The sequence below is a fragment of the Heterocephalus glaber genome, unplaced genomic scaffold (genome assembly GCF_053883595.1).
Source record: "Heterocephalus glaber isolate CG9 unplaced genomic scaffold, H.glaber_assembly_v1.0 deba00001781, whole genome shotgun sequence".
NCBI classification, from domain to species: Eukaryota; Metazoa; Chordata; class Mammalia; order Rodentia; family Bathyergidae; genus Heterocephalus; species Heterocephalus glaber.
The window spans coordinates 10611987-10635166 of record NW_028258467.1 but is presented as its reverse complement, the minus strand read 5'-3'; the positions used below and the strand labels follow the sequence as shown (position 1 = coordinate 10635166).

The window sequence follows — 23180 nt, the reverse complement described above, 5'->3', positions numbered from 1 at the left end:
GTGTGTGCTGGTCTCTGCCTGGAGACTTTCTTGGAGGGTGTTGCTTAGATAGCAGGAGACATCCTAGTAGAGCATGCGGACATTCGTTACAGCACTTTCCTTTTGACGCTCTCAAAGTACTTTTGTATTTATCAAACCCTATTCTGGCTCTGCTCAGCACTTCCCACTGGCTCCTTTGGGAACTGTATTAATTCTTTCAGGTCTCCTGGGCTGCAGCACATTCAGCTGAAACACACAACTGATGCAGTATCTCATTAAACATTCATTTAAAATGGTTTGCCACCTAGCAGAATCCTGATGAGTGGCTGAGTATTTTCTCTCAATGTTGGGGGGCTCCTTTCTGTAATACAGAGTAGGGAATCAGCTCAGCTGATTCGAAGAGGCCATTTCAAAACTGAACGGGGCCTTCGGGAGCATCTGGTAACTTTTAGATGAAGTTAAGATACTTGACTAAGACCACACAGTAGGTGATAGAGTTAGATATCTGGATTTCTGGACCCAGGCTGTGATCTTACATTCCACCAAGTCAAGCCTGTCCTTTAATTTTGTCATAACATCCTTAAGAGAGACAAGAAATCAATCTCATTATAAAGAAGATACTGAGCTATGGAGAGGTACAGTGAATCACAGTCTAGAGGGAGGAGCCAGGAGATGGCAAGAGGAAGACAAGAAAGGACCTTTCCAGGGAAAACAATATTAGACAGAGATTTGAGATGCTGGAGAGAGGAGAAAGAAGGAGCTCTCTGGCTCAAACATGGTGAAGGGGAATTGAATACTTGCCATTGTTGTTGCTGTCGTTAGAGTTGGTCTTGGAGAGATTGCCCCCACTCTGTAATTCTGGTAGAACTGTAGGAAGTTAATGTGAGGGGGCAGGGCATTAAAGAAGTCAAAGGAGACAATGTTAGGGGCGTATGCTGGGTCCATGTATGGGATAGGCAGGTGGTACTGCGAGTAGTTAGTTTAAAGGGTGGTATTTTGAGAAACCCAAATGTTTCTCAGAAGAAATTGTCTGAAGTGGGACCTACTCTTTCTTCTATCTACTGGGCTTTTGCCTGTACCACCTGTCTGGTTTAGGGCTGAACACTTGCTGAAGTTTGTTTGGCTCCAAAGACGCAGTTGTGTGATGCTGCCTAAAACTCTGCCTAGCACGGCTGTGCCAGCCGCGTTATGACCACAAAGTCTCAACCTCCCTGACCTGAGAAGCCCCTTTGGCCTCCTCCTAGGATGACTTTGACTGGGTAAGATTGCCTAGAGCATCCCTGTGTTGTTTTTACTTCTAAATTGGCAACAGGATAATGCTCATGTAGATAAGAATGGCAGTTAATTTGATTATCAGTGAAAGTGAACACACATACAGCCTACATTTTTCACCTTTCCCGTGGCCTGTATGGCCCTGGAAGTAAAGCCTTATAGTGATTGAAATGGTGTTAAGTGGCAGATTGTTTTTTTAGCATCAATTTAATTTACAATAGAGGCATCCATTTTTACTTGCATCAATGTGTGGTCTTATAATAAAATTGGTTAATATAATGCTTGATGTAGACAAAGTTCTGATCTTATCTGGGTCTGGCCATTTTGTCTCTGTTCAATTAAAGTAAACGCTAGCTTCAGTAATAGTCCCCAGTAAATCCAGCGAATGGACTAGGCCTTGACATTCTGCTGAGGGTCCTGTCACACCCTCTCCCTCTCCCGGCCCGCTTCACGGTGGAAGAGGCAAGGCTATGTCTACCCATGACAGTCTCTGCTCTGGCTTTGGTTTATGTGTTAATTCTACACATATCCCATCTCCTCTACGAGAGTGAAAGTCCATTGAGGGCAGGTTGTTTTTTTCTTTTTGAGTGTGTTAATGGATATATGTATATTTGACATAATGACTGCTGCTCCTTCACGGACACTTTATAAAAATGATGTCTTTTCATTTTAGGGAACTTGAAAAAGTATATTAAAGCTTATGGAACAAAATGAAAATCTTGCTCCAAATTCTATCGCCAGGAGTAACCACAGCTGACATTTTGGTGTATTTCCTTCTAAGCTCTATTGAGTTACAAGTTGAGGACTGTATTATATATATGGTTTTGCTTATTGTACTTTGTATTCTGTAGGTTGCTTAGTCAAAAGACTCAGGCTTTTCTTTAACTCTGGAAAAATCTCAGCCACAATCTCTAGTCTTTCCTTCTGTATGTATATATTTATACACTCAACCAAGTCTCCATTTAGCCTAACTTAAATTTTTTTCAGCTCTCTTTGTCTCTGAGCTTTGTTTGAGGAGATTTTTCTCAATTCTGTACTCCTGTTAACTACCTTGCTTCATTTGTGGCTGGTCTGTTGATTTGTTTATCTGTTGAGCTTTTAATTTCAACAATGATGTACTTTATTTCTAAGGCTTGCAATTGGTCCCCCTTCCCGTTTTTTTTTCTAATAAATGATTTAATGAACAATTCTTCTCACTTTGTGGATGTAAAGCCTTACTCTGACCTTTCAAGGAATTAAATTATACTTAGTATTATACCTGTCTCCAATTGCTCTTGCATCTTGGTGAAGATTCAATTGTAAATTCAATTATAAATTCTTCCAGTTGTAGAGTCTGTTAATTTGAGTCTTCATGTATTCTCTAGTTTTTGTCTGTGAACTTATCTTCAGGGCCACTTTAGACATTCTTCTGCTGGCACCTGTAGGATGTGTGCTTTTAAATCATAGCTCATGCCGCTAGTTCAGTTCAGAGCTTTCCTCCTGCTCTGTGCAGCAGAAGGCCCATGCTCAGGCCACAGTTTCTTGTTGGTGACTTCATGTTGCCTCTTTGATACACACAGAGGCCTCCTTTTGGGCTGTACTTTAGTGGGTGGTACAGAAGTCCCAGCGCATTCACAGCTAGCAGCATGATTTCACTGTGCTCTGTTCCCTTTCCCCTGGGGGTGTTGACATCTGATTCCCATGGTTCATATTAGACTCATCCCCACATGGATCATGTGGCTTTGATTCCTATTCACAGTTGTAGAGACTCATCTGTTTTATTTTATTTTTTTGTGTTGTTGGGGATTGAACCTAGGGCCTCATGCATGCTAAGCATATGCTTTACTGCTGAGCCACACCCCTGGCCTGAGTCTCAGGATTTGATACGTTTTTAGGGAGTCCTCTATATTCTGATCTGTGATTCTCTTGTCTTATTTCCAAGCAATACTATGTAAACTTTAAAATAACTGAAGCATTCTATATAAATTCTATGTCTTAGGAGCGAAGGAGAGCGTTACTGAATGTGTTCACTCTGATTTTCAGCCAGTTTTATTTCCCAACCTGCTTTCACGTTTTTAAAACTTGATTATATATTCTTGGAATTTTCCCTTACCATTAAATAGATTTCTCAGACTTGATTCTAAATGGCTACAGAGTGTTCTGTTTATACCACAATCATTTTAACTAATCCTCTATTTTTCCACTTCTAGTGAGAGTCATTTCGGGTTCCTATATGTGTCCTTTTTGGTGCTCTGCATTGGTCTTGCGCCTTGTGTTTGTTACTTGGTAATTGTTTGTTGATCAAATGACTCCAGTCATTGGTTCCCATGCCAGCTTACTGCAGCTTCCGGACAAACATATCACAGTGAGTGTGGTTGAAGGCATTCCATGCAGAATTTGTCCCCTAAATGCTGTGTGATTTCATACATATGTTTGCCAAGTCTCCTTTTCTTTCCAGGGGAGATAATCACCAGCCATCCTAGGGATTACTGTGAATTGGGGTAAGGCATAAAAGACTCATGGAGCACTGCTGAGTAACAGATCATCCGCAGGAGGTGGAAGTTGGTGTTCTTGTCACCTGGCAGCTCCAGAACTGGGGCGTGGGTGATGAACCTTCCTGTTAACACTGAAAGCTCATAGAAAGGGCAGACACCCAGATCTCAGTGTGGGTAGGAGCCCACTTAGCTCCTGATAAAGGGTGCCAGGTAGCTCCTGGGAGATGGGGAGGCCTATCTTTAGCCCTTTGATGAGACATGTCAGTTGCAATCATCCACTCCCCCTCAAGTAAGTCATCGAAGAGCAACAGGCCCTCTTCCCCGTAGGCGTGACTAACTCTGCAAATGGCCCTTAGGGATGTTGGTAATTGCTTGGACCCTCCATAGCTGTGGTCTAGTGCTTCTGGGGTGGTGTTTGTCTTCCCTCTGGTAGCCTCGGACCTCAGATAGAAAATGCTGCTCTAGGTGAGAGGAGGAATATAAATTGAATCTTGGGCTTGTAATGGAGAGTTGGCACCGCTACCAACTCAGCAAGGAAATGGGATCGTCATGTAAATAAGATGTGTTTTGTTTGTCCTATTATCATTTAACTTTGAATTAGCTGCCAGATTTTGAGATGCAAATTTAATTTCCCCTCCCTTCTCTTCCCTTCCCTTTGCTTTCCTTTTCTTTTCAGTGCTAGGGACTGAACCAGGGTCTTGTGCATGCTAGGCAAATATTATCCTATCTCTAAGACACATCCCCAGACCCAACTTTCATGCTTTTTTTGGGAAAAAAATCAGAAGGCTTGGCCACACTGGGGCCACATCCCCATTGCAACAGGTGGCTGGAAATGAGTAATTCCTCCCTCCACCTCACCACCATCATTAGAGAGGGGGGTACCCTTCCTTTCTTCTGTCTCCACCTTGCCCACTTCCCTCATTTATGTTATATTGTTGGCCCTGATGTTTATGAAGAAAATAGCTGGTTCTTGTTCAGAGGGCCTTTCTTGGGCATTCTTTTCTTCCAGGGGCTGCTCCTTGGTATGCAGGTGGTCAGTCCATGGCATGCACGTGGCTGTGTTCACATTGTGGTCACTGCTGCTGTCATTTATCTCCTCTGATATGTTTTCTGGTAAAGCCCAGGCCTTACGTCTTTCTTAGCGTAGTATTCCAGTGAGATTCTGCCAGTCAGCTTTGGTTGAATGATCCCAGAACATATTGGACAAAGAGTCCAAGGACCTATATTCCATTTTGGAATGCCAGTGTGATCTTGGGAAAGGACCTCTATCTTTGTTAACTTCCAGTCCTCCATCTGTAAAATGAGTTTGGATGATGTTTTCTCTAAGACCCCTTCTACCTCTGAAAAATTTATGTGCATTCAAGGAATGACTGGCAAGAAACATATGAAAGTGTGAATAATGGTTATCTCCAGGTGCTTGATTCATGGCTGTCTTCGTCTTTAAAAACTGGCACTGTTGAGTGGTTAATATGTTGGACCTGGAGTTAGATTGCCTGGATTTAAATTCAGGTTTCACTACTTACCACCTTACTAGGTTTTACCACTTACCAGTTCTTTACATCTCTGAACCTCAGTGTCTTTATCCGTAAAAAGGGGACAAGATAGCACCATGTCATGAGACTTAAATACACCATGGGTATAATGACATAATTCAGTGCCTGCCTCATAATTACAGGAATAATGTTATTATTTTATTGTACTACATTTTGTAGTTTTAATTTTTCTCCAATGTACATATACTTTCTACTAACCAGAAAAAAATGATTAAAGTTGATATGATGATATGAAGATATACCCTGAAAAAGAATGGAACAGATGTCACAAAATGCTCAGAAATGGAGAGTCAAATAAGAAATGATTCACATATCTTGGAGCAACCAAAATTTTCTTTTGCCTTTATGACTTGTCACATAGTCTGTCCTGGAAGACAAGAAGTTAAACGTGGTTGATGTGAAAGCAACTTTAAGAAGAAACTATTTCTCTGACCTTTGCACTGAATGACAACACTAAATGGTCCATATGTTTGCACTGGGCTTAGAGCTTTCGAATGCAGACATAAATAGTTTCTCATTTTATCTTTGCCAAGGAGTAATGATTCAGTGGTAACCTGGGGAATCTGGCAGTCCCAAAAATATTTGTTTAAAGAATCCTTGTTTTCAGATGAGGAAATAAAGGTTCAGAGAGTTTCAAGGATTTGCTCAGAGGTGTACATACAGCCAGAAAACCTAAGATTTATTCTTTTGTTCTTATTTTATTATTTTTTCAACTTAATGATTATGGATGCTCTTGATTTCAGGAGAGGGATTAGCTTCAACACAGACATTTTAAAAAAAATTTCAGACAACAGATTTTGTTGTTAATATTTTGTTGTCTTAACTTAGATGAGTAAGATGTTGGGGATAAAATTAAAATTCAAAACTCTTTCCAGATTGCAATGATAGATCTATATCACAGACTGTTCTAGAGGGTAAAATTGACAAATAAAAATTGTATCCACTCAAGGTGTACAAGGTGATGTTTTGAGATATGTGTGAATTGTGCAGTGATTATGACAATCAAGCTAAGTAACATATCCACACCCTTCCCATAGTTATCTTTAAAAAATTTTTGTGGTGAGAATACATTAATCTGCTCGCTTGACAAAACCCAAGTATAAAGCACATTTTTATGAACTGTGGACTACAGTCACCATCAAGTACGCTGGGTTTCCAGAATCAATTCAGATATCTTAGAAGAGAGAATTCAAGCCCTTTGGCCAATGTCTCCCTGTGGGTTTAAGAAGAATTTGCAGTATTGCAGGAAAGAGGATAAATAGCTTTGTAAAGTCACATGGGATTTATTTATATTTTTTATTAGTATATGTTTGTGATACATAATAATCACACTCATCTTGGGGAACTGGTACATGTACATATGCATCTGAATCAGTTTTACTTTAAAAATGCTTGAGTTTTAACATCTTTGGACAAGTCATGCATTTCCAGGTTCGCTACAGCCCCTCCCATTCTGTGGTCTCACATCTTGCCAGGTTTACCCATTTATATTAACTGCACGTTATCTGTAAACATTGGACATAATGGTACCTAGTCAGGGTTTTTATTCGTTTATTTGCTTGTTTATTTTGCTCTGACAATAAGCTCAGCAGATTCTAAGTAGCAATATAGCTCTTAAGAAAGGGGAAGACAAATTTCTTAAAATAGAATGTCTCAGTCAAGGGAGGTGATAACTCCATTACACTGCCTCTTTTGATAGGAGTGCTTTCAGCTACTAGTCAATAGAAAATTTGACCAACAGTGGTTTAAACCATTAAGATATTCAGTATTTTTATTTAATAAGGAACATCAAGTTTAATGACTCAATAACCCATAAGGATTCAGGTTCTTTCTAGTTTACCTTATTTTCCTCAGCAGGTTTATCTTGGTGACAAATGGGTGCCTCTGCTCCAGCCATCACATCCTTACATGCCATCATTAAAACCAGAAGAAAAGGATGAGAAAAATAACCTTTTTTCCACCCAGAGCCTTTATGTCTTCATTAGAGCAGACATCTCCTTATATCTCACTGGCCAGAAATGGGTTACCTTCCCAGTCCTCAAACATTACTGATAGACTGACAATCTAGGATTCTCCTCTGAGAATAGGTAATCCCGCCTAGGCAAAATTTGCTTCTGTAACAGGGGTATAGGAGCAACTTTAAGTAGTGCAATTGATGATGTCTCCAGCGACATGAGCACCATTATCTATTGAGGTGCACTTAGCTCTAGAGAGTAATATTTAAAAATAGATGTTGAAAAATTGCAATCTATACAGAGGAAGGGACCCTTAGGATTGTGCAGGATCTAAATGAAATATGTTAAGTGTCACAGGAGAAATATTTAGGGAGGTTCAGCCTGCAGAAAGCGCAAAGGGTATTTTAAAGATGTGTTCAGATGTCCCCTGGGTAGAAAGTTTAGCCTTAATCTTCTTTTGTTGTTGTTGCTCTGGGGGAAGAATGGAGGGTGAAATGAAGCTTCAGCTGCATGTGAGGAATAAACTTTGGCAGTGAATCTTCAGAGAAGAGCAGGTATCTGTCAGGAGGTGGCTGGGCTGAGTGGGCGCCTGGCTGTCGGGATCGGGGAGGGGACAGAGGACTGGGGTTGCATTCCCAGGCTGCATTGGGTCACCTCAGAGGTTCTTATTCAGAAGCTCTGACTCTCTCAACCCCTTGATTTTTAAAAAAAAATCCCCCAAAACTGGTAGTTTAGGCTCTTGGATTTGGCTGAAAACCAACATCCTTACTTTCTCTGAGTGTGAGTAATTTGGTATAAATTTGCCTGGCAGGGGGAGGAATTTATGAACCTTGCATCATCACTGCAAATTCCCAAAGGATTTTACATCATCCTGAAGGATAGATGATATTTGAAGAGCAGGAAACCAATGTATATATCAACTACACACACACACACACACACACACACACACACACACACACGCATAAGTAGGTCAATTGATGTCATATTTACTAATGGAAATGTTTTTGGCTAAGAAGCTCATCTGCAGAAGATGATGTTTGGAATAATTGCTAATGATCTCTAAATGGGGTGTGTTTTCAAATACAATGAGTTAATCATCAGTACTTGTTAAAGTATATGCACATTTTTTACACCTCTTACAGTAGTAAATAGTAATGTTTATCTTCTAGAGAGTCGGACCCCTCTCTGATTTTTTCAGTTGTCAAAGTATTCTTGACATGTCAGTTGTTCTCCCCGGCATTTTGAACATTAACTTACAGTAGAAAAGGCTCTGGGTGCTGTTCTGCTGCTTCTCTACTTCCTCTATCCCCTCCCCCACATTCTCTCTAGCAAAAATAAAACCTGAATGTGGTTCCTCCCATGACATTTCCTCTAGGAAAAATAAAACCTGAAATTGCTTTCCAGATGCCTTATCTTTCTATGATTTATAATTTTCCATATGATGGAAAAAGTATTTTAATTACTGTATGTATTTATTTTGAAAAGGTGATCATGTACAGAGTAAAAACATAGTATATATAGCATTTGTCACTGTCCACAGTCTCAGGCATCCACTAAATGTCCTGGAATGTATCCCCTGCAGATAAGGGAATGTATTTTTTGATTTGTTAATGTGATTATTCTTCACACATTTACTGAGTCTGTGTCTTGGGTCACAATGTTCTGTAGGTACACCTGGGATCAACTTGTTTGCTTTGACATAACTTGGAATCTAGCTGGTGCTAGACAGTTGGAGCCAAACGTGATACATCCATGATCAGGGTGGTTGAGGGACCATGGGAACATAGAAGAGGGGCATCCTCATTCAGAGGTCTCAGGGTGGAGACCTAGAGTCAAACTGAGAACTGCTGTAGTCCCTGCAGGCTGCCATCTACCCCAGCTGATAGGTTCTGCAGAGCGGAGGAAGCTGGCTCATGGAGGACCAGAAGTGAGTTTACAGTCTAAGCCCTTCTCTCTTCTTAATGTGTTAGTCAAGGCTGCCAGGCTTGAATGATGTTTTGATAGCTCCTGAATTTTTCTTTGGATGACATATCTTACAATCACAACACTGAGCTCTTTGCCGATTCCTCTTTGGTTGTCACATATGGTTGAATGTCTCCAGCTCTATCTTGTCTCTTCGAATTAGGGGTATTGAGCCAGGAAGAGTGAGTGGCATTTGCAATCCATATTGTCTCACATGTCTGCATTCCTAGGGGTGAAAAAAATGCATATTTTCCAGGAGAATTGTTTTAAAACTAAGATATCTGTAGGAATGAGGAAATGTAGTATTCGTTAACTTGGGTGAAATAAATCCAGAACCACATGAAGAAGTCGTTGAGATGTAAAAAGACAGGCTTAGGTGGTGACTGTGGCTTCCATTAGTGGGATTTTGGAAATGGCCTTGGGTGAAGTTCTGAACTTCATGGTCAGATCTTCACTGTAGTAATTGTTCTTGGTTTTGCCAATTGGCATTAGTTTGTTCCTCCCTTCTTCCTTCCTTCCTATTTAGCAGGATTAAAAATATTTTTATTATTGAAAATTTCAAAGATATACAAAAATAGAGAGCCTATAACAATGAGCTCCATGTATCCAGCTTCAACAATTATTTGGTTTTTTTTTTTTGGTACCAGGGATCAAACTGAGGTCCTTGCGCTTGCGAGGCAGGTGGTGGAATAGCTTCAACAGTTATTGACACATGACCATTCCCATTGCATCTGTGTCTTCATCTACTCTCTCTGGGCCCATTGCTGGATCATTTGAAAGCAAATTCAAGGCATAATTGGATTTCATCTGTAAATATGTCAGTATATATCTCAAAAAGATAAGAACTTGACACACTGTTTAAAAGCAACTGCAGCTAATATAAAAGTAATCTAATGCAGGCACACTTTAGAGGATTTGAGAGATTGAGAGAAGTATAAAGAACATTAAAATTACTTTTAACCTCCTGATCATGACAGCTGCTGTTAATATTTTGGTATATTTCATTCTTGTCTTTTTTCTGTACCTTATATATAAACCACACATACATATATACACTGCTTATATAATTTCACAGCTCACAGCTTAGCATTTGCCCATGAGGTTTTCAAATTATTGATAAACATTTTTGTCTGCCACATTTTTTTGTCCTATAGATATACCATGATTTACTAGCTAATTTAGAGTTCTTTAAATTTGTGAAAAACCAACACCTTGGTAGATATCTTTGTAATGAAATGTCTGCATTGCAGGTTATTGGTTTTGAATAGAATCTGACATATTAGTGAGTCACTGTGCATAAAGAAATTAAAGAATCTTGACACATACTGTTCATTAGTTTCCAGAAAAATTGGACCTCTGTATACTTTCAATACCTATGTCTTAAAACCAGCTCTTGAAACAACAAAATTTCTAATTGGCTAGATGAAACTCTTTATCTCATTGTTTTAATTTGCATTTCTCTTATGACACATTCTGTGGGTTTATATTTTAATTTACTCAATGCTTTTATATTCCCTAGGTGTTGCATATCTTAACCTCTTTGATATTTCCCATTGTGTGAGTGGAAAACTCAGATAATGATGGACTCCAATACAAACTACAGTGAAATAATTTGAATTTCTAAAAAATAATAAATATTTTGAAGACTGGCAGAGAGTTCTATGACTGTTCATTCTTAGCCACCAGGCCTTGCTCAGCCGTCATCTCTATATCAAAATCATTTCAAGAACTGCTTTAAAATGTAAAATTTCCTAGCAGAAAATCATTTTGTGGAACCTGATATGATTTGTCAGGAGGCAAGGTAGAGAATCACCTCCAGGTAGGTCGGAGATGGGTTCATGTCAGCGGCTTTGTGTGGAACAGTGGGGTTGTGAGGCTGCGATTTGTTCCTTTCTCTGGAAAATCCCAGTCAGGGTGCACATGTGACAGTAACTACCTTGTGATGCAAAAGGGACAGCTCACAAGAGCCAGTGGATAGCTGTTCTCTGTGTCCGTGGTGGGGTGAGAGGGCAGTGAAATGAGTTTTAAACAGAGGTAGGAGACGTTGGGGGTTGACACTGACAGTGTGAGGAATACTCAAGATCCTTAATCACTAAATCAGCATCATCATGGACATGCACAGAACACCCGAACTTTCTTCTGTACCAGGCACAGTTCTTCTGGTTAGGAGGAGATGGGGGTCCGCCAGGGAGAGGCTGAGTGTAAGGGATCACTCGAGGGCCCTCAAGCCTGTGGCTCTTCACAGTCAACTCTGAAGTATGTCAGTGTTTTAATAATCCATCTGGTTTCCCAGTGTCAGATGGATGTCAGACTGAGCTACTCTGGAAATCTCAAGTGTTTTTATGCACTGCGTATGGAAGACAACTGACCAGAGCAGGGAACGGGGTGGGGTGGCCACCATCTTTGCCACATGTGAGTCATGCTCTGAAATGGGCAGATGTGGCTGAAATCATTTTGAAGTACCCTTTCCTAATATAGGGAACAGAACCATGCTTCCTTCTTACATACCCATGCGTGCCGGGAACCTTGGCCTTCTCCTGTGAGTTGATTTCCTAGCCATCCGCCGTCAGCACACTCTGCCCCTGATAAACAGCTTTCCTTCTACTACCCACTTCCTGTGTCCGGGGCAGTAGCTTCCCAAGCACTTCCTGTTTCCCCTGGAGGTGGACAAAAGGGCCTGGTTCAGTCTCTGATTTGGGAGAGTAATGTGGTTTTTGTATGAGAATAAAAATAACCTTGTAATTTGCCAGAAATACTACCCAACCCAGATTAACTTTGTTCAACATCAACTTTTGGGACAAAGTTTCAGTTACTTTGAATGAACAAGTTTTAGCAGTGATTTTACTGTGTAGTGACCATAATTAATAATAATGTACTTATCGTGTATTTTTAAATTGCTTAAAATGGAATTTTAACCTCATCACCGTAAAAAATGATGCTAGTGAGGTAATGGATATGAAAATTAGCTTGATCAACTCTTTCTATAATGCATCTGTAGATCAAAACATCACATTATAAGCCATAGATATGCATAATTATTATTTGTCAGTTAAAATTAAATGAAAAAGAAAAAAATAGAAAAAAATGATCAACTTTCAAAAGAGACCTGAGGATATGCCTAAGTAAGAGGTTTTCAAATTTTTTTGGTTTTCAGGAAAAGAGGCAAATCTAGGGTTTCAGCCAAGGGTGAGAGGAACCGGGGATATGTCTATTGCTCTGAGGAGGTCTTGGAGTGAATTGTATCCCCCCAAAGTCAAAATCTCTAGAACCTCAGAATGTGAATGTATTTGGAGACAGGATCTTTCAGTGTAATTAAGGTAAAGTGAGGTCATATGAATAGGTCCTAATCCAGTGTGACTGGGGTCCTTCTAAAAAGAAATTAAGACACTGACACGGAGAAGAACCATGTGAGACACAGGGAGAAGGGAATCATTTAGAAGCCATGGAGAAGAAACCACCATGTTGTCACCTTGATCTTGGATTTCTGGCCTCTAAAACTGTGAGAAAATAAATTTCTGTTTAAACTGTCCAGTCTGGGGTGCTGTGTTATGACAGCCCAAGCAGAAGAATTCAGAGGCAGAGAGCTTTAAACTTAATCTAACCCTCCTCCCTGCTCCTCTTTTATACCTGAGCTGAGCCCAAGGAGGGGCTTAAGATCCCTCAGTCCAGGTCTCAGCCCACCATCCTCCCCAAAGCTGACTTTGTTCTTCTGTGGGTTTCTTGGCCACTTGGTTCCTGCAGTGAGAAGTCAAGCCCCTGTCTTGGAGCTTCCTTAAAGCCCTTCTAGGACTTCCAGGTTTAGTGCTTCTTAAGATTTTTTACTCAAATTGCCTTACCAGATACGATAGACCCAATCACGGCCCTCTCCAAAGATGTCCATATCCTAATTCACAGAAGCTGTGACTATGAACCTTATGTAGCAAAAGAGACTTTGCTATTGTGATTTAGTTAAAGATCTTGAAATGGGAAGGTTATTTTGGATTATCCAGATAGGTTCAGTGTCATCACCAGGGTCCTTATATAAGGGAGGTGGGTGGTTGAGAGTCCCAGAAGGGGGTGTGACAACAGAATCAAAGGTTGGAAGGATGCACTTTGAAGGTGGAGGAGGGAGCCACAAGACAAGGAATGCAATGGCCTCCGGAAGCTGGAAAAGGCAGGAAACAGATTTCTCCTGAAGAACCTCCAGAATGAATGAGTCCTGTCGTCTTCTTGATTTTAGCCCACTAAGACCCTTCTGACTTTGGGCCTTTAGAACTGTAGAATAACAGATCTGGGTTGTATTATGCCACTAATTCTATAGTAACAGGGATGCCAGTACCCAGGGGGAGTCTGATAAACGTGCTCTGGAGGCTAGGCTGGGCCCCATGTGGCCACCTCTCTGTGTTTGTCTTATTTTATTTATTTAGATTTTATTTAGATTATTATTATTTAGATTATTTAGATTTTGCTTCTTGCCTCATAATGGAACTATATTGGTATGAAGGTCAAAATGACTAAAAAATGACTTACCACATATATCAAATTTTCCTTCACCAAATAGCCCAGGAAAAGCAGAGCTCTGGGAAGTTCTGCTGCGTGTGTTCTTTGCACGTGTATGTGCTGCTGGGCTGTGCATGCCTGTGTCTGAGAACCTTGGAGAGCATGTGCCTTGAGCCCAGACAACCTTAAACCTGCCTCCTTGACTCTCTAGCTCTGTGGCCTTAGGAAAATCTTTTAGCCATTTGAGCCTCATCTCTTTTGTCTGTCCAATGAATTAATAGTAACAATCTTGCAGGACTGTTGTGAAGGTCAGCAGTTATTTGTGAAAACCATATAGCACATTGCTAGGCAGTAAGGCAGGACCTATTTTTCAGTGAGAATTATCTTAGCACCAATATATTTTACCTTTTAACACTTCTCATTCTTGCAACACAGGGATCATTTTTATCCCCATCTTATAGTTGGAGAAGCCGAGACTCAAAGAACTTAAGGGCATGTATCCAAATTCACACTTGTAGAGTCAGGTTAGTATGGAGTCGGATTTGAACCCAGCTCTCACATAGGACTTCTTAGCTGTGGCATTGCTGACATGCTGACAGCTCATCCTTTTTTGTGGGATGCTGTCCCGTGCATTGCAGGGTGTTTAGCAGCATCCTTGGTCCCTACCTAGGAGATGCCAGTAGCCATCCCTAGTGTGACAGGAATTTCTCCAGTCATGGCCATGTATTGCATGGGGCAGAGTTGTCCCTGGTTGAGAACCTTGGCTGTAGGTTTTGAGGTCCGACCACTGGGGAATTCTATCTACGTGGACCGAGTTTCATAAGTGAGGTCTTCATTATACTTTGAGCTCCGCATTTCACAGAACCTTCAAAGCTGGAAGGAGATGAGTGGCTACTCGTATTCCTCCGAATAGCCTCTACTTGTTGATCTTTCATTATTCATCAGGTGCTGTGCTGATCTGATTTACTCTTCTTAGCAATGCTGCAAGGGAGGCAAATTGTCACCCCCATTTTACAGATCAGGAAACTGAGGCTCTGGACACTGAACAACCCACCTGAGACCACACAAATAGGAAGTACATGCAATGTTTGAACCCAGGTAGGAGGGATCCAAAGCCTGTCCTTTTCCCACTGCTATACTACAGAGACAGATACGTGTATAACATAGGCATTGGTAGCAGCTAATATTCATTTTCTATGTGGCTCAAACTTTTCTAGTCTCTAGATGCAATCTATATTTAATTCCCATATTGGCTCTATGACGTCAATACAGTCAACCCCTGGTATCCACAGGAGTTGTCTCAAGGATGCATCATGACACCAAACTCCAAGGATGCTCAAATCTCTCATATGAAATGGTGTAGTATTTGCATCATTGTGTAACCTATGCACATCCTCCTTTATACTTTCAATCATCTTTAGATTACTTACAGCACCTAATACAATGTAACTCCTATGTAAAGAGTTGTTCTATTATACTGTTTAAGGAATAATGATGAGAAAAAGTTTACTCATATGTAATACAGATGCATTTGTTTCCTGAAAAAAATTTTTTTTGGTGCTGGGGATTGAACCCAGGGGCTTTTCACTGAGCTGTATCCCAATCTCTTCTTTTAAAAAAATTTAAATTTTGAGACAAGTTCTCATGAAGTCCCCAAGTTGCATAGGCTGGGCTTGAACTTGTGATTCTCCTGCCACAATCTCCCAGAGTGCTGGGGTTATAAGGCATGTGCCACTACACCTGGATTCCTGAATATTTTTGACCTGCAGTTGGTTAAGTCCCTGGATACAAAATTCATGGACAGGGAGGGCTGATTATATTTCATCATCATTTCATTATTTCATATTAGCCACTATGAAAGTGTGGAAGATGAGCCTCAGAGAAGCTCAGGGACTTGCTGAAGGACATCTTTCCTGAGTTCCAGTCCCTGGGTCACCTGGCCCATCAGATTTTGATCATGGGTGCCGGTGAAAGGACCAACAGGGATATTCATTTTCTGTGGTGGGAGATGGTAACCAAACCTCTCCTCACTGCTACCTTATCCATGCACCACACAGCCTTCAGATGAAATGCAAATTCCTGGCCGCACAAGTCCTCTTGATTTTTGACTCTTGCTGACCTTTGTAAGCTCAACTCAGTTCTCTCTGCTGTTTCTAATTTGCTGTGGTCTTCCATTTTCCAGAGAGAGAGAGAGAGCGTGAGCTCTTTGCAATTCTACCCTCCAGAAAAATGTTTAAGCTAAAATAAGTTTAGGAGATGCTGCAGACCACAAAAACCTTGGATATTTGCAATATAGAGTAACCTACTGAAGGCTCTGGGAAGATTTATACTATAGACGGTGTTAAACTGTACTTAATGTTTCCCCAATCTATTTGATCACAAAACTCTGCTTTTGTTTTTTCTGTACGTGTTCTTGTTGGCTTAATGAAATGTAACAAGAAGGCTTACTCTATTTGCTTTGAAGCACAGGCACTTTTTGTGTGTTGCTGCCTTTGCTTCTCTCGTGTCCTTCAGAATTTATCTCAGAAGTCATGCCCTGGGGGAGAGCTGAGGCCAGTGGCCCCTACAGAAGCAAGGCCTTTTCTGTGCTTTTGTAGCATCTGCATTAGGATTATTTATTGATTGATTTTGTTCACCTGGCATTTTTGTTGAGGATAGGAATCATGCTTTCACTGTTCTTTCATTCATCGGGTCATCCCAAATATGTATACTGAGCCTCCTGTATCCAAGCACACTGTTGAAACACAGAATACTGGGAGAACAAAGCCCCTGGCTTCAAAGAGCTTGCATTCAAAGGGATGAGGATAAGCTAGAAACTTATGATAAATATGAGGTGTGATTGAAAAATACAGTGAGTATTTAAATCATTACAGTAAATCACACAAATCATTACAGTAAAAGATGCATTCCCATTAATCCCCCTCAGAATCCTCCTTGCTTTGAACACACTTATCCCATCATTCTTGCCACTTTCTGAAGCAGTTCTGGAAGTCATCTTTCCTGAATGTCTTTAGTTGCACTGCTGTGGCTGCTTCAATATCCTGAATTGATTCAAAATATTTATCTTTCATGGTCTTGTTGACTTTGGGGAAGAGACGTAAGTTGCATGGTGCCATCCGGTGAACAAGGTGGATGAGGACACACCATAATGTTTTTATGAGCCTGCCTTTCCATTGAATGGCACTTGGCATCAGCACTCATTGTATTTTTGATCACAACTGTAATGACACTGGTGAAAGAAGAATTCCAGAACTGCTTCAGAAAGTGGCAAGAATGACAGGATAAGTGTGTTTGAAGTAAGGGGGCTTTTTTTTTTTGATGGGAATTAATGTCAGTGTGTCTTTTACTATCATAAATTAAAGAAAGTTAAACATTCATCATATTTTTTGATTACTCCTTGTATATATTTTTAGATTGTGGTAGTGATAAATAAACTGAGTGACAGCAGACGGTCTTTGGGGTAGACTTTCAGGAAACCAGTGTTAGTCAGGACCAGCTGGGTTGTGCTGCAGAAACAACAGCCTCTGGCTCTTAATGGCTCACAACATGAAGACCCATTTCTCATTCATGCAGCCTGTCCATCAGGATCAGCTAGGCATGCCCCATTTCCTCCCATTTGGGGGCCCAGTTGGAGCACAGCCTATTGTCATGCAGGAGAGGGGTGTGGCGAGTCAGGCACTGATTCTTAAAGGCTTCAACTCCTATTTGAACGATTCGGCCACAACTAACCCAAGAGGACAAGAAAATCTCACTTGCTCTGTGCCTGGGAAGAGAGAGGAACAAGGATTTTGGAGGGATGGCTTTAATGAATACACAAAAACTCTCTGATGTGAGGTCTTTTGAGTAAAGCTCTTAATGTAGAGAAGAGGGAGCCATGTGGCTATGGAGTAGGGACGTCCAGGGTGGAGGAAACAACATTTGCTAATACCTCAGTCCTCCAGCACTCAATTGGAATGGGGCATGGAGTAGGTGATTAGGCAGTGTTTGTGGAATGAATGTTTTAAATCCAGGACTTCTGCATTGGTGAGATCTCTTCATTCCAGTTGCCCAAAGGGCAAGTATAGGTGAGTGCACATTTGGAAGAAACAAAACATACTTAATGAGCTCAAAGAAAGTTTAATATTAGAGTCTCTCAATTAGTGAGCTGAGTTTATCTCTGGCTAAATAATTCTTTTAACCCATCTTCTGACAGACCTTCTCCCTCAAGGAGCATAAGAAACAAGACAGAAATGCATAAATTCCCCCTAACTGTGCAGTGTTTATAAAAAATGCTTATAGAAAGGAAAACTAGTGTTTAGTTTTGTGAATACCTGATAGATTTCATACTTGAAAGGACTTCATCAGTGTCCATATTCCCTCTTGAACTTAAGTGCACAGGGATACATCTTCATGGAGTATGTTCAGCCCCTAGGATGGTTCCTGACAAGCAATGGATGGCTGATACATCCATTACTTTAGGACTGGTTGGCCAAGGGAAGGGAAAGTTTTGTATCATTTTCCCCCAAGACTTTATGTTTAAAAGCACTTTTAGTTCATAGCAAAATGGAACAAACAGTACCAAGATTTCCCATACAACTTCTGCTTTCACACATGCATAGCCACCCCCATAGTGAATACCCCCCACCAGAGTGGTTCATTTGTTATGCTTGGTGAACCTACACTGACACATCACCACCACCTAAAGATTCAGTCTTCACTTTTACATATTCTATAGGTTTGGACAAATGTACAATGACACATATCCACCATTATAACATCATACGGAATAATTTACTGCACTGAGAATCTTCTGTGCTCTCCCAATTCGTCCTTGCCTAACCATCAAATCCTTGGCAAACACTGATCTTTTAACTGCCTCTATAGTTTTGCCTTTTCCAGAGTGATATGTAGATAGAATCATATTGTGTATAGCCTTTTCAGATTGACTTCTTTCACTTACTAATATGTATGTAATTTTTTCATGGCTTGATAGATAATTTCTTTTTAGTGTTGAATAATATTCGACTGTTTGGATACACGATCTTTTAAGGTATGAGTTTGGAGAGAATTCTGACGTTAGCACCATTGCCTGTCAAGAAGGTGAAATGGCTTTAACTAGAAGAAGAGTGAGTTTATCTGGTAAAGCCAATGATGCATTGGACACCAACCAAGAAAGGTGATACCCCTAGAGAACAATTAGCTGAGGTCAAAGAGAATGAACTTGGTCAGAGTGTTAGGGATGGGGGAAGAAGAGACTTGATGAGTGATAGGAGATTTAATAGGGGAGCGAGGGAGAAAGATTGCCACATGGCAACCATTGAGTTGAACAATAATTATGTCCATATTAAATGCTAACTTTGGCAAAAATAAACAATTTCCCTGAGCTTATCCAGCTGGAGAGAACAGCATGAATAAAGACATGTGGGTGGCCAAGTACACAGTGTGTATGGAGAACCATATGTAGATGGATGTTGTAGGGCCATGTGGTACTTGCATTTTAACCCTACCTCTTCTTCATTGCGATGCTAATTTGGAGCAACTGAAAACGACATAAACTGGATTCTTGGCTCTGCCAGATGTCTTGATGCTGAGGCAATGTGTCTTGATTTTCTGTTCAGTCCTCTGGTCCTTTCTTGTTCAGAACACCACTGTACTGGGTTCACCGGTGGCCATTGCCTGTGAGAGGGTGTCTTAATGGGGCTCCCTCACAACACTGTGCCTCCTCGGATAAGGGAGACTCAGCATCTCTGTGGACAAGGTATTCAGTCATCAGGAAGTTCAGCATTGATCCCCTGATGGTTTGAACGAATACCTTGCCTTGGAAAAATCTCCATTGTCTGAGGAGGGTCAGATAGTGGCTGAATTATCTTGGAGACTGAATTTTTGTTGTTTGTTTTAGCAGGTTGGTGATTTCTACCTTATAAACCTCTGGTGCCATGAACTCAGAAAACTTGGTGGAGCTTCTAAGTTAACGGATTTGAAGGTTCTTTGAAAAGCTGAAATTACTGGCCAAACACAAGATAGCAGTGGCCATTATAATAATTATAATAAAGGTGGGAGGAAACTTTTAGTTTTCCAGCCTGGTATTACTGTAAGGGTGCAAAAATGGAGGCTGATGGTCTTGGCAAGCATTCAGAAAACATAACTTTTTTTCCCTGTAGTTAAGAGACATTCCAGAGAAAATGAGTCTCACTTTTGAATTGAGGCCCTAGGGAACACCAGTTTTGGGAGAATATTTCTGAGAGCATTTGGTTTTCATGCACCATTGTTTCCTGTTTCAATGTTCTGGAAATTTTTACCTCTGCCAGAATGCCCTTCCCACCAATGGCAATGTCAGGGATTATTCTTTGCTTTTAAGCTGTGGACCCAGTATCTGGAAAGCTAAAGTTGAAAAGGAAAGGAAAGCAAAGCAAAGGAAAGGAAAGGAAAGGAGGGAATCTCACAAAATTGAGAGTCTGAAGGACAGGGTCAATGAAGTTGCTCAAATCAGGAGAACTGAAATGACAGAAGGATTTCATCAGGCCTTTGGGGTCATAGTTCTCAAAATTAAAAAGTCCTTCAGAGCTAGCTTACGTCCTTCATCTCAGCTCATGATTGAGGGAGGGTAATAGATGTGCCAAGATGGCTGACAGCTATCAGTAGAATGGCAAAGCCATCCAAAAGCATTCATAGCAGTGGTGGTTGTTGTGCAGCCAAAGAAATAAACACGGGCATGTTTCATCATCATTTATGTCCCATCTTAACTACCATCTCCTCTGGGAAGTGTTCCTTGACTTTTTCAGGGTAAAGTTTATTCAACAAATAACATTTAACTGATACATGAGTATCTGCCATCTTTCAGGGCTGTTCAGGGCACCCAGTATAGCAATAAACTAGAAGGACGGAGTCCCTGTCTGTGGAAAGTTTATTTTGGAGATGAAACAATATTAAATAAGAAGAATGAATAACAATATAAGATAATTTTAGGTACCGATACATGCTGGGCAGGGAGATAGCAGGGAGAGTGCTAGGCATGGGTGAGGGTGGGTTGTCTCAGGTAGGTTGGGCAGGAAAGGTTGCTATGAGGAGATAAGGAAGGGGAGCTATGTGGAATATGGGCAGAAGGTGACAGCAAGTGTCTGGAGCCTGGAGTGGGTGAGCTTGGCATGTTCTGGTAGCCGTAAGAAGACCAGCTAGAGTAGAGTGGTCAGATGGAAAGTAGGAGGAGGCAGATTCTGAGAGGTTGTGGCAGAGGGCAGCTCCCACAGGAATCGTCATGAGAATACATTTGGAGTTCACTCCAAGAATGATAGGAAAGCATTGCAAAAGTTTGAACAAAAGATTGATGTAAAAAAATATATGAAATATCATGCTGATGCTGCATTATAGTAGAATTGGAAAAGTCTAGAAAAGCCTTAGGGAGACCTGTTGGGAAGGTATCATGATAATCCAGGCGTAGACAAGCTGGACGAGCTAGTTGGTCTAGGAGGTTTTGGTGGAGGCGGTGAGAACAATCAGTTTTAGCTATTCTGGGAAAATTGAATATTCTGTCCTTGTTGACTGGATGTGAACAATGAGAGAAAGAGAAGTCAAGAATGAGGAAGATATAGTGACTCCTGGAGTTTTTATTTAATGAAGTTTTAAATTTTGGGATTACATTTAGATCTACAGAAAAGTTAAAAAGATAGTACAGAGAATTTTGGTGTACCCTTCATTCATGGTGCTATAATGGGTAAAACCCTAATTTTAAGGCACTGTGGGTAACTTGATGTATAGAAATTGGTGTTTGTTGAGATGAGGAAGACACAGGGAAGAGGGGTATGTCTTTAGCTCTGCTTTGGCCATGTTAGCATGTATTTCACACCAAGTGGAGATAGGTATCTAGTAGGTTATCTAGATACAAGAGTCTGGAACTTAGGACAGAGCCTGGCCTGTACATGGAACTGTCTACATTTAGGTGGTATTTAATGTCATAGAACTCTATTTTTGTATATCTGGTAATTTCCATACTGAAAAATTCAATTAAAATTGAATCAATGTAAAGAGAAAAACTGATTAAATAATAATTTAGGTCAGGAGTCTGCATACTTTTCGACAAAGGGCCAGATAGAATCTATTTTAGGCTTTGCAGGCCGTACAGTCTCTGTTACTACTTCCCAACTTGACCATTGTAGGACCAAAGTGGCCCTAGACAATATGTAAATGAGTGGGCGTGGCTGGTTTCTAGTAAAACTTTATTTACAAAAACTGGATAGCAAATTGGATTTAGGAAATTCCTGGGCCCTCTGATGTTGAGAGGCTGAGAGGATGAGGAGGAACCAGCAAAGAGGTGGAGAGGGAGCAGCCATCAGGAAAACCAGGACAATGGGATGCCCAGGAAGGCAAGTCCTGAGAAGGAAAGATCCATTGTGTCAGTTGTTGGTAGGATTGGGAGAGATAATTATCTAGCAGATTTGACAATCCAGAGCCCGGAGGAGAGCTTAATAAGAGAATTTCAGTAGCATGCTGGCTTCCAAGCCTGATTAGATGGGGTAGATGAGAGAATTGTAGATGAAAAAAATAGAAGCGGTGGTTATAGACAACTCTTTAGATCATTTTTGTTATATAATGGAGCCCAAAAGTAGAGAATCATGCAGAGGGGAAATGGGGTATGGAGTCAGATAGGATTCTTGTTTCTGCTTTGAAGATAGTCCTGTGTTTGCATTTCAGATTTGTTCTCTTCCTTTTGCTTTAGTTATCTAGCACACATTACTCTAATTGCATCTTTCACACTGTCATTTGTTTGAAATCTATGTCTTCTACTAGCAGGGTTTTTCCATCCTGGTACACTGACACTTTGGGCCAGGTCCTGAGGGTGGGGCTATCTTGAGCCTTTCAGGATGTTCAGCATTCAGCAGTAACCTTGGCTTTTATCCACTAGATTCTCATCAACACTTCCTTCCCCCTCCATGGTCCTCAGTTGTGACAACTGACAAATGTCTCCAGACATTTCCAAATGTTTTCTGTGCACCACTGTTCCTGGAGTTACAGTGTGAGCTCCTAGAGGGCAGGGAATAAATCTATTCTTCTTTGTTTTTCTGGTCTTCAACACTGTGCATCATGCATATTTAGGGGCTCAGTAAGCATTTTGAGTTAATGAGTGAACTAATGGATTCCTTTGTAAAACCATGTTTTGATTATCTGATGACGAAGCTGTGCCATACTTGGGTGACCAGATGAGGAAGGGATGGGAAGCTCAGCATGAATCTTTGCTGGTATCTAGGATTTGCAATTACACTAGAGAAGATCATGTAGTTGTTAACAAGGTGACAATCACATCTGGCTGTCATTTCTCATGAGATTTCTGGACTATTGAGGTCTCACCTTATGCTTCTTTCACCAGCTGGGGAATGTTACTATTAAGTAGTGTCTCCAAGGAGCAAGCAGACACTAGCAATGGAGAAAAACTCTGTATCAAAAATAATTATTAAGTGTGGATTCTACTATTCAGGCCAGTGCTGCCCAGAGAGCCCTGGAGTCATATTCCTGCTCCTGATCCTTTACCT

The 23180-nt window shown here is 40.8% G+C and overlaps 1 protein-coding gene across 2 annotated transcripts in view; it reads left to right on the top strand.

Moving 5' to 3' along the window:
- Grin2a (glutamate ionotropic receptor NMDA type subunit 2A) overlaps positions 1-23180 on the top strand; it is a 379678-nt gene that overhangs the window by 3918 nt on the left and 352580 nt on the right. The gene's annotated exons all lie outside the window — the stretch shown is intronic.